This window comes from Callithrix jacchus, chromosome 8 (genome assembly GCF_049354715.1).
Source record: "Callithrix jacchus isolate 240 chromosome 8, calJac240_pri, whole genome shotgun sequence".
NCBI lineage: Eukaryota > Metazoa > Chordata > Mammalia > Primates > Cebidae > Callithrix > Callithrix jacchus.
The window spans coordinates 67,196,927-67,213,944 of NC_133509.1; the positions used below are offsets into that span (position 1 = coordinate 67,196,927).

The 17,018-nt window shown below is 34.8% G+C and overlaps 1 protein-coding gene across 5 annotated transcripts in view; it reads left to right on the forward strand.

The window, feature by feature from the left end:
• Positions 1 to 17,018, forward strand: part of AKAP6 (A-kinase anchoring protein 6) — a 549,073-nt gene that overhangs the window by 408,470 nt on the left and 123,585 nt on the right. The window lies entirely within an intron of this gene.

The following is a 17,018-nucleotide window of genomic DNA, read 5'->3' on the forward strand; positions in this document are numbered from 1 at the left end:
TGTCTTTTGTTGTCTGTCATGGAAATTCAGCTTTCTCTTTGACGTCTTATTTTCCACACATTTTAATTTTTCTACCTTCTTCTTTAGGCAGAATTACCAAATGCCCCTCAGTTTGTCCTTACAGCATAGAACAGACATATTCACTTACACTTCCATGGAAACTAGGTCATTTTATAACATATGAGCAACCTTTTCTTACCTTCTGCTTGCGTTGTGGTACACACATTGGTAGTTTATACAGTATTTGAATTGTCACATTGGATGTCATGGCAAATATGACTAAAGGCATTTAGTTGTCTGTGAGGAAAGGACCTGAATAGTCCCTAAAGAATTTTGGTAAAGAACAGAGTCATGTTTGAATTCGAAGTCTACACCCTGGGAGATCTAGTGACAGGCAATCCCTCTAATTTCAAATTCCCTACTGGGGATGCTTCTCTGGAGAGCTATATGGTTGAAGACAGATACATATTTGCTTAAGGAAAAACTGATTACAAGTTTTTCTACCTTGCACAGTGCAATAATTGGTATCAAATTCAACTAACAATTTATGAAGTTTGCATCACTTTCTGTGTGTCTAAACACAAAGACATTTTTCCACTTGTATTCTCTCATTTTATCACATATATTTTTGAAAATTACATATGTCCATATGTCCTAATACATATATCAGGAATTAATGGTCTAATTATTTCATTTTTACTTAAAAAGAATAAGGAGTGATGTTAGCTCATTTTAGTGACTGTGAAGATGAGACAATAAGCATTTGTTAGGGTACTGTGTGGTGCTATGGAAAACCAAATAAAGGGAGGTTAAGCTTATTCTTAAGTAATTTATAATCTACTTAGAAAAACAAAACCAAAATCATGAAATATTAGCAAAGATAGCAAATTTCTGTGGTATGAATAATAAGTGCTAGTCTTAGAAAGTCCTCATGGAAGAAATATTTGAACTGAATCTTACCAGATAGAATTTAAGTAATTGAAATGGAGATCGATGCATTGCAAAAAATGCAATTTAGGAGGGAAAAAACTCAGATCTGGAAATTAGTTTGATATGTTCCTAGGACTTTACCAAAACCAGGAAAACACACTGGAGAAGAGTAGAAAACCAGTGACAAACCATATAGCTTTTATCCCATGTGTTCAGTGAAAGTCAATAAAAGAAAAGATTTTTTTTTAATTCTAGTGAATATTGATTTGTAGATTCAATGTTTCATATAGTGAAGAGAAGTTATATACACAAATAAAGGAACTCATTGCATGAAAGAGATGAGAAAAGCTATGTCTATGGTCATATATTCTTAGCATGCAGAGTTGCATGCTAAGAAAAGTTTTAAAAAATATTTGTATGTAGTGTTTAGTAGGTAACAGAAATTGTTCTAGGATCTTTGCAGATACTAGCTCATCAATCCTCATAGCAACCAATGAAGTATTAACAGTATCCCCAAACGAACAACTAAGGCACAGGGAAGTACACAGCTAGTAAGCAATGCAAGCAAAGTTTAAATATGAGCAGTCTGATTCCAGGCATGTATTTAATTTATTTTTAAATTTTCTTAACCAATATCATTTTATCTCATTGATTTACAAATTAAATGTTTGACATGGTTCCTTTTCTGTCACCATGTTTATAGAATCACTCATATAATGAAAGATTAAATGTTTACATGTGTATAGGTTTTCAGAAGTAGTATTACTAGGTAGTATCAATAAGTTCCTTTCATTAAGGATTGAGAACAATAGTAACACTTTGTAACTGTGTGTATAGATATATCTACATATTTATATATATAGAGAGAGGGAGTATGTGTATGTGTGTGTGTATATGTATATATATAGTGTGTATATATACACACACATATACACACTACATGTATTACGTACTATATACTTTTAGGCTGGTGCAGAAGTAACTGGGATTTTGCCATTGCTCATAATGGCAAAAGCCACAATTACATTTAGTATATAGTATAGTATACACTATATATTTAGTATATACTACATATATGTACTATATACTATGTACTATCTCTAAATATGTGTATATTCTGTTCTTTTAGGCAATACATAATGCTTGTTCATGCATGGCTAAGGAAAAAAGAAAAAGGAAATACATAATATATATAATTACATATTATATATATTATATAATGTATATTAATTATATATTATATGGTATACGTTGTGTCTCTCTCTATATATGTATATTTACCTTTCTAAAGACTTTACCCTGATGTGTGATTTCTTTTAACTCTCCAACAATAGTTACAATACATTATTTCTAAAGCAGAAAATAAAAACCATGGGAAATTTTCAGTCTTGCTTGCACATGAATAGCAAACCAAAAAATTTTATTACAAAATTCATATGTGTTAAAATCAGACTTCTTATTAATGATATATTTTATATAGAGATCTAAAATTTCTTACAAATATGATCTATTTACCTCTTAAAATATCTGTGTTACACAAGTGGCAAAGATAGCTTCTTCCCTGTTTTGCAGACAAGATGACCATGGAAATATGAAATGACAAATGGATCGGGTGGATCAGGTGGATCAGGTGGGAAGCCACCGAGAGAACAAAAGCAGAAGTAACAGTTGCAGGACTGATGGTGCCCACTGAAGGGTGCTTAGGGAAAATTCTCAAAAATCACATGTTTTAGTATTCATTTCTTCTTGAAAATTTATGTATTATTTTGGCTGTGCTAAATGGCCACATCCTTGTAACTTGTGCTTCTTTTAGTTCTAATAGCCTCTTAATGAATTTTTTCCAGCCTTTATGTTAAACTTTTAAGTCATCAACATCATACTCTCTAATCTGATTATTTCAGGGAAGCCATTCACTAAGACCTTTTCTCTAGCTGTAATTTTCTTACTTTTCTGCAATGGTGTTTATTTTTGTGTAGTTTTTATGATTTATTCCCTGTAGACTAGTAATTGTTTTTCCTATCTGGCTAAACCTTTGTAACTTCCCCTATTTACTTATTACTTTCTCTCCATGCATCTATGCATTTCTACCATTACATTCTCTAAATCTTCGCTTCTTCCTCCTCTTTAGTTATATCATTCTTGTTTCTTATCTCACACACACGCACACGTGCACACATGCACGCACGCACACACACACATTCTGTTTCTCTCCAAGGGAGCTATTCTAAGAAACTTCCTTGAATATTTATAGCAGACTCCTTAACATGGCTGAAAACATGTTCAAAAGCAGTTATGACCAAGGTTTGCTCTTTATGGTCTTAGTTTATACCAATAAATTTCCACTTGTACCTCAGAGCATCTTTAAACTATGAGTTGTCATTCTTCTGAATGACAGCCATGACTATCAGTGAGAACTCTCCTATCTGCCCTTTTAGCCTCAACCTCAGGCTATTAAAAATCTATTGGGTTTTTGAGGGTGAGCCTACACCAAATGAATCTGGCTATAGAGGCTACAAGATTAGGGTTCTTAAGTATGTGTTGGCCACTCCAATGTCACTTTAAATGGCATTCTTGATTTTATTTACGTTATATTCTTAGGGCCCGCCAATTTCTTCAGACTTCTGGACTGAGATCTAATAATGTATTTTCAAGAGCAGTAGTATGGCTTACCAAGCTAAGCTGAAATTCCTCCTGAAATTCTGTTTCTGGATTTCAGTAGAATCTTACTGACCTTGGGCAAGTCACTTAGCTTGTATGTGTCAATTTTTAATCTGTAAGACAGAAGTTATATTACTAACTTTCCCCATGGGCTTCCCATAGGAGAACAAAAAAAAAAGAACAATTCATTGAAATGACAGTCAAGCTTTCTGAGGCTGCAGCAACAGTGTTTAAGCCTTTAAGCCCAAAATATCTAAAATTTTTTCTTAAAAAATCTTTCTGATAAATAGGGGTAGGTACCCAAAAGAAACAAAGGCCCAAGGGATCAGGAAATGGGTAGAACAGAAAAGTTTTTCAGTCTGTAGCATACTGGTATCAGAACTAAAAATTACACTTCGCCTTTCTCATTTTGATCAAATGTTCTTGCTATGAGAAAATACTGCCTCATAAAAGGTGCCCTTAAAATATTCAAAGAACTACTGCCACCTTTCTCTTTTCTTTGATATATTTTTACAGAAGCTTTTCTTGTGTTAACCATTCATGGCCATTCTTGTGTTTGTTCATGGTTTCTGTCTGAAAATTGAGAATAATATTTCTGTATTGGATGTTTTACCAAATGAGTTTTTCACAGAAAATGAAGCTCAAAGATAAAGTAATCACACTCTACTCATTTCTGTGTGCTAATGCTATATCTGGCATATATGTCAACAGCTTTCTATATCTGCCTGGACTTTGTTTTGGGAGAAATTCAAAAGAATCAATATTTTCCAACAACCTCCTACATTTAAAACATAATGATAAGAATTACATGGGGTAAGGGGTGAATAACACATGGTCTCTGACCTCATACAGTCCATTGTAGAAGCTTACAATCTAATTCTGAAACCACACTTGTCCTCATCTGAAGTGAAGGCACCAGAGATATTCTTAAAAAGTAGCCTAAAGAGTCAGATATTTTCACTATACCAGGATTTGAGCAGTCACCAAGAAAAACTTCATAGCATTATGAATCTGTTAAGATTATAGATGTGAAAACCCTTTGAACGCTGAAAATACTCTGCAAAAAATAAAAAAGGCACAATGTGAATACATAAAGGTATAATGGCACTTTCATTGTGTTTTGGAAACAGGCAACCTGGAAATGCTTTGATCAGCTCTGTCTTAACACCTACTATCACATAGTAAATTCTGGGTGCAGATTCTCAGTGCTAGAGTCCGTAGTCCCTGGGGAATGCCCATTTGCACGAAACTTGAAAAGTTAGTTTTTTCATGATAACAATAAGGGCAATAGTGCATTCAGTCTTTATTTAGGCAACTGATTCCCATAGATTTCAAAAGCTACCATGTTCTGCAGCAATACCTTTTTTGATAAACTACAATGGCTACAGTGTTCTACTTTTCATTATTCTTCTTATCCTCAAAGAGAAAGATATCTCTTTGAGGAAATATCAACAGAGTTAACATAAGAAATATATAGTTTCTTCCTTATGAAATTAATTTGGCATTATTTTTGAGGTGTGGCGCATCCTGGCAACTGCTTTTGTTTAAAACTCTGTGATTTGGGAAAAGCAGGTTTCAGAATGTTTAATTCAGCGATACAAAAGGCACTAATGAAATATGCATGTATGAATTTTATATCATATTAGTTCCCTCTTTCTTGAAATCTGAATAAAAGCCAAACATCTGGATTATGTCTGAAAAGCCTGAATTTCCAATTTTCAGAGAGATCCAGTCTATTTTGACATTGCAAACTTAGCCTTAACATTTACAGTGTGCTATTAACATTACTTGCAATTGTAAAAAAAAAAAGTTTGGATTTAAACAAACTTGGTGCCTCCTAATGCTAAAAATAAATCTATATTTGAAATGGCTGCTGCTGCTGGACAACCATACACATCCATAGTTCAGGCTTCATCAGCATTTTCATTATAAATACTTGCACTGAACAGGTCTGTAATTCAGCTATAAAGATATTTGGTAAGCTCTGATAGATAAATTCTCCTATGATTGTATATTAAAACAACAAACAACAATTCATACATCACTTAGTTTGAGAACCTATTCATTGACTCAGGGCTTTCTGAAGGTCTCAAATATTCAAGATACTCTGTGATCAACCAAAGAAGACATAGCCACCCTCTTTTGAAAGTTTATTCTTCAAATTTACAAGACAAATATTTCTGCTTTTATAAATATTTGGGTATATTTTGGCAGCCTAGACTAAAGGCAAGTAAATAATTATGGTCTTAGTAGTTTAGGGATGTAATTATGGATATCATTGCTTTATCTCATTTCATTATCATAGTTTATATAGGAGATAGATTGTCAATCAAGTTTTAGAAGATAAGGCAAACAGTGGCATGCCCACACAAGAGGTCAAGGAAGATAGAAGAATGTGACTGTTGTGTTTGAAGTTTGCATAATAGTAATTCTTCAGTGGACTTTTATTTACTACACTTAACTTGTTACTGGATTTATTATAGCACATATTAGGTAAAGGTTTTCTTTTGTTACATATGGAGAACAGCAAGAGTCAAGATTTTTCTTTTTCCTTTTCTTCTTACTTTGTATTATTAGAATATTCTAAATTATGTAGTTGTGCTGAGTGCAGTGGCATGTACCTGTAGTTCCAGCTATGTAGGAGGCTGAGAAAGGTGGATTACTTGAGCCCAGGAGTTCAAGGTTATAGTGTGCGCTCATCATGCCTGTGAATGGCCAACTGCACTCCAGCCTGGGCAGCATAGTAAGAACTGGTCTCAAACCTTAAAAAATTATGTAGTGGTGCCAAATTCAACAGAAATAGCTATGTTTAGAGATGTTTGGTTAGCTTGGGAAATGGAAAACAAAATAAATGAAACTTTTACATTGAAAACTTGTTTAAAGGAGAAAATGTGAGTTTCATTACATTAATTGCTGCGCCTCAAGTATTTTTTCCTGTCTACATTGCATACTCTAACAGATATTACATAATTGCATAACTATTTTTACTATGTGCTGACATGACATTACAACAGCCCTGATATGGTGCATCATAATGAAACCATAATTAGAGGAGTCATGATGTATTATGGCAATGATCCACATCATCACTAAAGTGCATTGGAATGCACAGAAAACCCATTGAGATGTGTAGATTTTCAACATAATATAATACAACTATGAAGTTTCATAGCGTGGAGCAGAGATTGCAATTATGCCCATGCTGCTGGTAGCAAGAGTGTAAATGCACATCTTCGATATCTACTGAAGAATGTCTGTATAGATGAAGGAAATTTTTGAGGATGGTATTTATCTTGAAATTTATGTCCTTTAAAAAATTTAAAGGAAGGTCATTGTTGAAATAGGAACCTAACCACATAAATTCTATAGTAGAAGTCTCCCATAAAAGGACTTGAAATGTTTCATTTTGTACCTCAAATTCAATGAAATACCCCACTAAAGTAGGATAGACTGAAGACAGTTTTGGAATTTTCAGTTAACCCTGCCCTTTCTTTTAGTTCTCTATATCCCATCTTGAGCTTAGATTATGCAGTTTACATTTTGTGTGGTTGTGTCTTTGTTTCATTGTTGTTCTCTCAGATTTTTCTGCACGAGAATCTTGTTCCTGAATCTTGTTCCAGCGAGTGACAGCTTCTTCTTACTTGGTGATTTTCAGTCTTGGCATTTCTTTTACCTGGAATAATATGATTGTTATGGCTGATCTTAAGAATGTGGATCCAAAGAAGCTCAACTTTCTAAAACAGAGAGGAACTTTAGGCTCTATCTTCCAGGCCAATCCTCATTCAGTGCTTCATTTGCCCATAATATATCCCAGCCAGGTAGACCTCCCATTTCTGTCTGAACACCTCTGGTGAATGGGAACTCACTATCTCCCATGCTGTGTTCCTACTCATGCTTCAGCCTTTGACCCCCAGCCTGACCTCTGTGGTCTGATGGAACAAATTAATATTTTTTTATGCAAAAGTCCTCTAAATATTCAAAGTCTGCTAACATGTCCTTCCTCTCTTCTCTCACCTCTAACTCTTAATTGCCCTCTTAGCTGAATACTTTTAGCTCCTTCAACATTTTGACCCTTGGGGAAGTATTGAATCTTCTTCCTTACTTGAGAGCTTTTTTTTTTTTTTTTTGGTTCATTTAATACATTTTCTAGTCCCTTTTAGAAAATGAAATATAAGCAGTATAAGATTGGTGCCCAGCAAATCACAGTCAAACTAATATATCCATTACCTTTTTTTTTTTTTGACTCTGTGTTTGTCTTAATTCAACCTAAAAATCTATTTTCTTTTTGATATGGACAGGAAGCAGGGAAATACTGGGTGGAAGAGGGTGGGATCCCTGGTGAGGGCTCCACCCTCAAGCCTGGACCCACAGCTCTAAATGAGAACATGCATTCCTGTTTTCCTGCCTGAATGTTGCCTGTTCCAAAACCACCCTGGTGCACAATGCACCCCACCCTGAACCCATAAAAACCCCAAGCTCCACTGGCAGAGCAGAGCAAAGCAGCAGAGAAGGAGAGAAGAGAAGAAGCGTCTGAATGCCAAGAGTAGTTGAGCAGGCTGGGGACAGTCAGAAAGGAGTTCAGCCAGGGATGGCCAAACTCCAGGGAGATTATCTTCTCACTCCATCCCCTTTCCAGCTCCCCTTTGCACTGAGAGCCTCTTCCATCACTTGATACAATCTTCTGCATACACCACCTTTAAATCTGTTTGTGTGACCTGATTCTTCCTGGATGCCAGAGAATTCAGGATGCATCAGGTACAGGAACCCAAAAAGGCTGTCTTGCTGACTCTTTGCTAAGCTGTTTAACACTCAAGCCATCCATAGGTGGCAAATGCTAAAAGAGCATTGTAACACGTGCCCTCTGAGGCTCCAGAGGTTGTGGGCAACCCCTAGATGCTGCTGCGGGGTTGCATGCTTGCCTGCATGCTCCCCTTTCTGCATGCTCCCCCTCCTGCAAGGGGTTTGAGCACAGGTGGCCGAGTAAACAAGCCACACCTTTATCACAAGTGTTGTGAAGGGGTCAAGGGAACTCTCCTATCTCACTTTTTAAAAAAATGTACATCTACCTTCCATTATCTGTTGACTCACATTGAACCTAAAGGCAAGTGAAGCCTAGGGCACCTCCATTCTTTAGGCAGTTTAGAAATTTTATTTTTTTGAAGGGGGAGTGGTGTGGTGGCATGGGATGGTTATTAACTCTGTCCAACTTTATATTTGTCATTTCTCCTTAGATTTAACGCATTATGGCAGCATGTTTTGCTCCTTTTAGAGTCTATTATAATCTGAAATGGACATTATAAAGTAGTTGCCTGCAGCTTCATATCCAGAGACATAGTTTGGTCTGTGTAGTGTTAAAAAGTTTTAATGCAGCATATAACAATTTTTAAACTTCACATAAATATATATAGGCTTTAAAAAATTTGTATCTGGCCATACTGAACCCATGTTCAAGCCATATTTCCACATGGTAACAGTTGGCAGAGCTGCGTAAGTGTTGCCCCTTTTAGATGAGGCATATGCTCTCCCATCCTCCAGGGTTCACACTATGCCCTCTTATCTCTTACTGATATTAGGTATTAGTAATAGTCACATGTATGCATTGTTTTTATTTTAGTAAAAAAATAGTTATCTTTTTTATGACAGTAGCAATAGTTAGAATATGAAAGAGAGAAGAGGATTTATTCTTGCCCTACTCAATTCCTTGATATCATCTGCCTGGTAGTGAGGTGGAGCTGGCTAAACTGACTTATGAGAGCATATTGTTAAATATTCAGGAATTTTACCAGTAGCAGCAATCATTGGTAGATTGGAAACAGCCATGCTGGGAGTATTTACACAAGGGAAGCCAACGAATACTACAAATCAGGCCTTTTTCTTTTTTCTTCTTTTTTTTTTTTCCTTAGAGAGCCAGTTTACTAGCATACCACTACTTTTAGGTATTTGAGTTTATGATATCTGAGCTAAAATATTTATTATACTTTATTGATCAATGAGATTAGTATAATCTGGTAATCTGATCAATATGCCATATTCATATTTTCTTTATGTCATTATAAAATATTTGCTAAGAATGAACCAAAGAAGAGACCTATGGCATAACATCCATTAAACAGTGATCTTTACATATGATTGTTCAACAGGTCCTCAGTAAAACTCTTGTGCTTCTAAATGATTTCATCCATCTGCTCACTTTATGCTTATGAGAATCTAATAGATGCTTTTACACCTGATCCAGGAATTCACATCCTTGCTGTAGGAATTTAAGTCATTAGATTTTGGGTGTATGTTCTTAGCGATTTAATTATGTTTAAAATCTGGTTAGTAGTGTAGTAAATAACTGGTATTGCTACAAAATTGCATTGAAAAGGTAATAGGATTGAATTTCTACACAAATTGATACTCAATTAAAATTTCCATATATCCAGTGAGTTAGCCGGTTCTTGGCTTGAGAGTTAAGCAAATGCCTTCCTACTAAGCCTATCACTTCAAAACAGGCAAAATTTATAATAAAGTCAAATCAGGACTGAATGTATTAACTAAAACTGGAGTTCAGCTTATCAAATACAGATCAAAAGTAAGAAATAGACTAGAGAGCACACGGGATATTTCTTCCTTAAATTTCTCTATTTTTTATTGACACTGGGGGAAAAATAGCACATTAAAACCTCCTTACTGAATTACTGTCCTAAACCAATAGATCCATGGGGCTTGTTCAGCTAAAAGCCACAACAGACTTTGTAATGCAATGATGTAATCTTGGCTTTGTGTCATTTATATTCAACCTAAAAAAAACCAATTTTCCTGAATAGACAGGCTGACAACAATATTGTTCGGTGTGGGTTTTTATTTGGATTCTTTCCAAATGGTTCACATGCCTTCACAGTAACACATCATGCCTGCTTACTTTTTTTGCCTGAATTCTAAACTTTTCCCCTTTTACTAGCTTTCTATTTTTCTTTTAAGGTCTCAGTTACGTTTGTAAAACTAACCAGCTCTACCACAAAATTAGGATGTATCTTGCAGAGAGCATTCATTTTACTTTTTGCATATTTTTCCCGAGGTCATGTCAAGGTTAGTTTGAATTCCATCCTACATTAAGACTTCTTTCACAGCTATTTAGCTCGGCAGCCTACTCCCCGCTGGGGTCTGCCCCTTGGGCACGTCAAAGCTTCAGACCTGACAAATCACACACAGATGAAGCTGTACAGTTTTTTAAACAGTTTCATCAGTAACTTTTTTTTCTTTTTCACTATACTCCTTCACGTTGAGATTTTTTTTCTCTGAATTACCATTTCAGGAATGTTGATTTCTGTTTGAGACAATTTGTTTTTACATCAGAGTTGCTGACTAGCAATATCATTTATTTTATAGTAAAGGATATTAATAGCCTTCTGGTCATCAAGACTGGAGACCTGCAGACCATTCCTATAATAACTGTAATTGCTTTATTAAAATCTATTTGTAACAGAAAGTGTAGTGTCAGAAATGTAGCTATATCATAGAGTCTACCAGAATCTGAAAAAAGTATCAGTCATAAAAATGCAGTTTGTAAGGTATTATGAGTTGAGCCTGGAACTGTTTCTCAAATCATTAATAATATGCTTTTATCAGTATTTTAGCAAATTATGAAACTAACTGATGCAACTCCATTTCCTGTTTAATTGATGAAGTTAAAGTGCTTGGTTGCTAATGAGTTTATTAGCAAATAATGTCCCCTTTATAGGCATAAGTAGATCAGGATTTTTTAAAAGCAGCTTACTATCCTTATTTTTATGGGATGAAAAATATTGACTGCCACAAAATTGCTAGACCAACTGAAGTAATGGTGTAATTATTTCTGTACAGTTATTTTGGCAATTTCCAACAACCAGATTAAGGTTTTCTAGTTCTCGTGCTAGAAAATAGTTATTTTCTTTTAAAACCATAGACTTTAAATTACATTTTTATTCAGGACAAACAACACCTGAAGATCTTTACTGGAGACTAAGCAGAAAACTTAGAAGTAAGGCGAAAAATAATATTTGAATGATTCTCCTCTCTTCAGTCTTCTTTTACAGTTTGCTCAACATGAAAGTACCTAAATGTAGGGTTCTGTAAAAGGTTGCTTGGTTGAAACTAATTAAAGACAGGTCTAAATAGAAGAAAAGAAAATGGGATCAAAGGAATTACATTAGGTGTCAGGACATCATTTGGGAGTATTCTTATTTAATTTTTGTTATTACAGGAAAACACTTAATTCTAAAAATGTCGATTTTTTGGCCATAATTTTATATTTGTGTTATTTTCGCAATAAGATACGTGTTAACAGGCAAACATCTTGAAGAAATCATTTCAGTATTGGCACATTAACACATTATGGTGAAAAGAGAGGCTTGTGCTTTTCAGGCAGTGCATTTCAGTCTTCAATTAATGTGAAAGCACTACAATGCTTATGCAACTTCTCTTGCCTAGTGGTGCACCATTTATCATTGCAGTTTTACATTGACCTTGACACCCACTTCATTAGAATAAAGATTGTCTACCATTTAGGTTACATTGTTCCTCTGCACAGAGACCCCATGCAAATTTCTGTTCAGATAGAAGAGCTGCGAGGCTGTCAGAGGTCATCTGCATTAAATGATTGCAGCTATTTTCCAACTGCTTCTTTTCATTCTACTCAATTCAGGCAAGGAGGATCAATCAAGTCCACTGCCTGAAACAGTGGGACTGCTGGGAATATAACTGTTTTTGGTAGTAGTGGATATGCCCTAAACAGTATTAAATATTTAATATAAACTCATTAATGGCCATACAAAGGCTTCAGAAAGATATCAAATTTATAGAAATATCTAAGGGGATAGAGAACCTTTTTAAAAAGTAAATAGAAAAATAATGATCAATGTTATAATTTTACAGGATATGATCAAAATAGTTCTTAAACTTACTAAGTTTTACCTATAGGAGACTTTTTTTTCTCACCCTTGACTTGGGTAGGAAAGAAAGGAGACAGGTAGACTTGGCATCCTTATACAGTATTTTATATGAAATTGACATGAAAGTTTTTAGTTATTGATGTTTTTATTTTTGTTCTATAACAATTAATTCTGCTCTAGCTATATTTATTTTTAAAGGCTTAGATATATGTTGTTTAAAAGAAATGATTGCAGAAATAAGTTGCTAGGTCTCCTACTTAAGTTTTCTGAGTGATATAATTAGAATTAAATTATTAATGGGAGATACTTTAAAAAAGATTGTTTTATGATCTTCTATTAGGGAATTTGCAATTCATTTTAATATTTGTAGTTTGATTTATATTAAAGATAATGCAATCTATGTCCAATTAACAATACATGGCCAGTGTAATGTGATTTCCAGATCATGCAAATGGAATAAGCTAGAAGAGGGGGAAAACTCAATTCTTAACCTCAGGTGTAATTTGCTGTGCGAGTTCTGGCAATTTTAAATGACATTGCACTTTTTAATTTTTCCAGAGGCTCAGCAGCAAATTTATCCCAATCAGGAAAACCTATTATTAATTTACAAGGACAATTGTAGGAGTCTTTATAATTTCTCTACACAGTTATTCACCATAAATTCTAATGGTAAAATGCAAGGAGTTTGCAAGAAGTAATGACTATTATTTGTCCTGGCCTTGAACCCTCTTCTTCAATTTTGAACATCTTCTTGAAGTGTTGGTGATACTGACTCCATATGCAGCATCATATGCATTGTGAGATGCTGCACACTAGTCTTCTGAAAAGGGGGGCAGCATAAGAGCTGCTGCAAAGGCAATACTGGCCTTTAGCAGATTCCTGCGCTCTGCATGTACAGCTGAGCTTGGACCCTGGACTTTTATATAAAAAGACTCTTTGTTCACCACTGAATGGCATTAGGCATGGACTTGCTGAGGGGCCACCATGAAGCCTCGAATGAGGAGGGCAAACACTAGCTAGAAAACATGTGAGAGTTGTAAATAGATACATCCCTGGATTTTTTTTACAAAAATGCCTATTTTCACATATAATTTTGCCAGTAGTCTGGTGTTTGGTATGTTCCTAGCATTTGCTTTCTTGTTGATAGACTAAGTAAGATATATTTTATTTTCTCAGTGTATTATATCTTTCTATCTATCCATCCATCCATCCATCCATCCTATCAATCAATCAGTCAATCCATCATGTGTATATGGGGAAGGGATTCTTGCTGGATAAACAGGTGTTTGTGGCATTATTTATACTAGGAAAGATATTCAATCCTGTCATTGTAATAACTAGATCATTTTCCTTGCTTTAACTTTTCCTAATATAAAGTCAACTGAAGCTCAGTTAAAAGTAATATGGTGTAATATGTAAATGCTGGAACCCTGATGATACAGAATACAACAGCCCTATTCTAATAATCACGAAATGTCTTTAGTTTAATTTGTGTGTTTCTTGCAGCCAAAGCTTCACTCTCTGTTCAGCAATGTCTGGTCTCTTTTCAGCATAACCAACAGAAGCACCATACAAAAGTCTTACAATGGATGTCTTAATCTCTCTGTGTGCTTTTAGAGCATTATTTTGAATTCCATCATGCTGCCTTTTTTCTTTCCTCTTCTGAAGTTTTATTACAACAGCAGAATTCCCAGGGAGCTTTGGGGGCAAGGTTCACATAATATAGCCCTGAAGTTTCGCTTAGGTGGAAGCCATCCCCCAATCCTGGCCATCCTTTGATGATGCTTCTATTTCAAAAAGATTTACTGGGTAGAGTCTTATAGCATTAGCTGTACATAGTTTATTTATTTTTATTTTTTTATTTACCAGACAGTGAGCATCTACAACCCTTTCATGATGTTTTCTTTCTCTGACCTCATAGTGACAAGGCATCTTGTTCCTTAACATTGAGGGAGGCAGAAAAATGCTTGAGTTGCTCAATGTGTGCCTTCTATACCAGTTTCAAAATGGCTTATTCTTCTGGTTTCCATGGTGACAATTAACACTGTTTCAAGGCATTGTTCCAGTCTCCATTTGGGCAGAATTTTCGGTGTGATTTCTAACAAAAAAAAAGGAGGGGGGCTTTGGTGTGGAAGGGAAGCCTTTAGCATAACTGTCAAAAAAGTTATCTCAATCAAGTCTTCATGCATTTCTAAGTATATTTATTTCAGAAATTCCTGTTTTTGCTGGCTTTGCTTTATAATTCAGTTTTAGCATTTGTGTTGTTAAAAGTAAGCACTCAATAAGAATTTTCTAAAACTTCTTTAGTTCTTAGTTATAATGGTGGGCTAGTGTTTGTAGTTGTTTTTAACTGTTTGTTTTTTTTTAAAAATGTATTTGTTTATATACACAGGGATGGCATTTAGAATAGTACTAGCCTGTGTCTTTAATTTAGATCATTCACATATCTATTAGGAAGATTCATTAGTCTAAATTGAATTGGCCAAGCAAATACACTTAATAATGTAAATATGGCCTTTCAAGAGAGTATATTTTATTTTTGACTAGACAGAGAGGCCCACAGCAGGTGCTGTAGGAAAATTAAATACTGGATGCTTATTTACCTTAGCACTCAAGAAAAGCCATCTGACTTTAACTTTGCTAATCTCATTTTTGCCTATTGAAGAGTAGTCTATATCATAACATCCCCAGACTACAGGACACAATGGGGCAGTCTCTGCTCACTTACTGCTGTGGCTGGAATGAATATGAAGATTAAATTATCTTCTCACCACAGGATAAAGTAGCCCTACTTGATATGATGACGGAAAACTGATAGAGCTGGCAGTTGATTCTCTGAGCCTAATGCTTCTGAAAAGATGTTAAGAGAGAGAAGAGCAGAAAACATACTAGCATCAACAAAAAATAAGCTTCCTGACATTATTGCACATACAGCTTGAGCCCCTAAATCATATTAGATTCAAACTTCAGAGTGCTTTAAAATTTAAAATAAATATTTTCACCTTAAATAATGTAACATTTTAGTACCATTCATTCATATATCGATACATCTAACAATTAACTACATACTCTTAGCTTTTATATTATAGTTTGAAGGCATTGTACATCAATCACATCTTTCATCGGGCTGTTTAGACAGTAGACTATATGGTGACAAAGACCGAGAGCATACATAAAGACATGTTTCTTTTAAATGTAATAACCTTTTATGATAGCTATTGCAGTGACTACTTACATACATTTAACAGAAAAGATTAGTTTATTACATCCAAAATTAATTGGTTTTTATATTTTTATTTTTACGAGACTGTCATTTTTGGGACACATCTAAGCTGCTTCCTTTCTTGACTGATCTGCTGTGTGAGAGCTGTTTAAAGTTGGGGTGAAGTGGGGGATGAGCTTATCACAAGCTAAAGGGATCACTGGTAGAGACCATTCCCAAGTGGCATAGCCAGAGGACTCCCTCTGTCGATGGCATAAGTAAAACATTTTAATTAGACTCTTCTGCCTGCCGAAAATACTCGTTCCCCCAATATTATGTGGAAGTCTTACCAAATTAATTATGTAACTCTTTGTCAGCTCTATCATTTTAGATGGGAATCTCATCACATAAAGCAGATTGTCCTCTTCTCCAATCCTCAGTCTGACAAATAAAACACTATCTAGGTTTCTAGAATACTTCTGAATATTGAATCCAGAAAACTCAAGTGGACAGTGTGTTTTCTAAGTGCTGGAGTAACATGGTCCTGGTAATTGCCTTCCATTAGAAAAGGCAATCAGAATTTCTCATGTATCACAGGCCAAATTCTAAAAGCTCTCTAAAGCAACCCTTGATTTTCTCTACTATGCATATTCATGTAATTTTGGATACTCTGACACCCTGATCAATATTCATTAATAATATGAAATGCTTTAAATCACCTCATTTTAAACATTTTGTTCTGTGATCCACAAATGACTAACGTTTGGAGAAGTTTATATAATACAAATGATGTGCATGTTTAGTGTAAATGGAAGATTAAAATATGAAACTAAAAGTATGCAAGCACATGCACGCAAATGCTGTAGATCTATTAACTGAAACAGTGATTTCACACCTTCTTTTCCTTTAATCTGATTCCAATTGTATTTTTGTTTGGGATCTTATATAATATCATGTTTTCGAGGTGAATGAAATCATCCAAGTACTTGGGCATGTTTGAACTTACTGATTTACTTATTGCCCAGAGGAAAGTTTTTCTCATTAAATCTGATAAAGGTGCTTCTCTTAGAGCATGCTTGCTCATTTAGGGTAAAGGAACAAAATGCCACCATGGAACTCAGTGACCTAAATTTGGTGCCTGAAAGAAAAAGTTTTGAAATTGCTATTTTATTTGGAAATGGGCTAAAAATGTAAAATATGTTTAATTTTTAACTAGAATCTAATTTTTCTACTCAGAGGTGTTCTTACATATACATTTATAAAGTACAGTCATAGTCATTTATAGCTATCCATAATAAAGGATTATGAAGTTATCC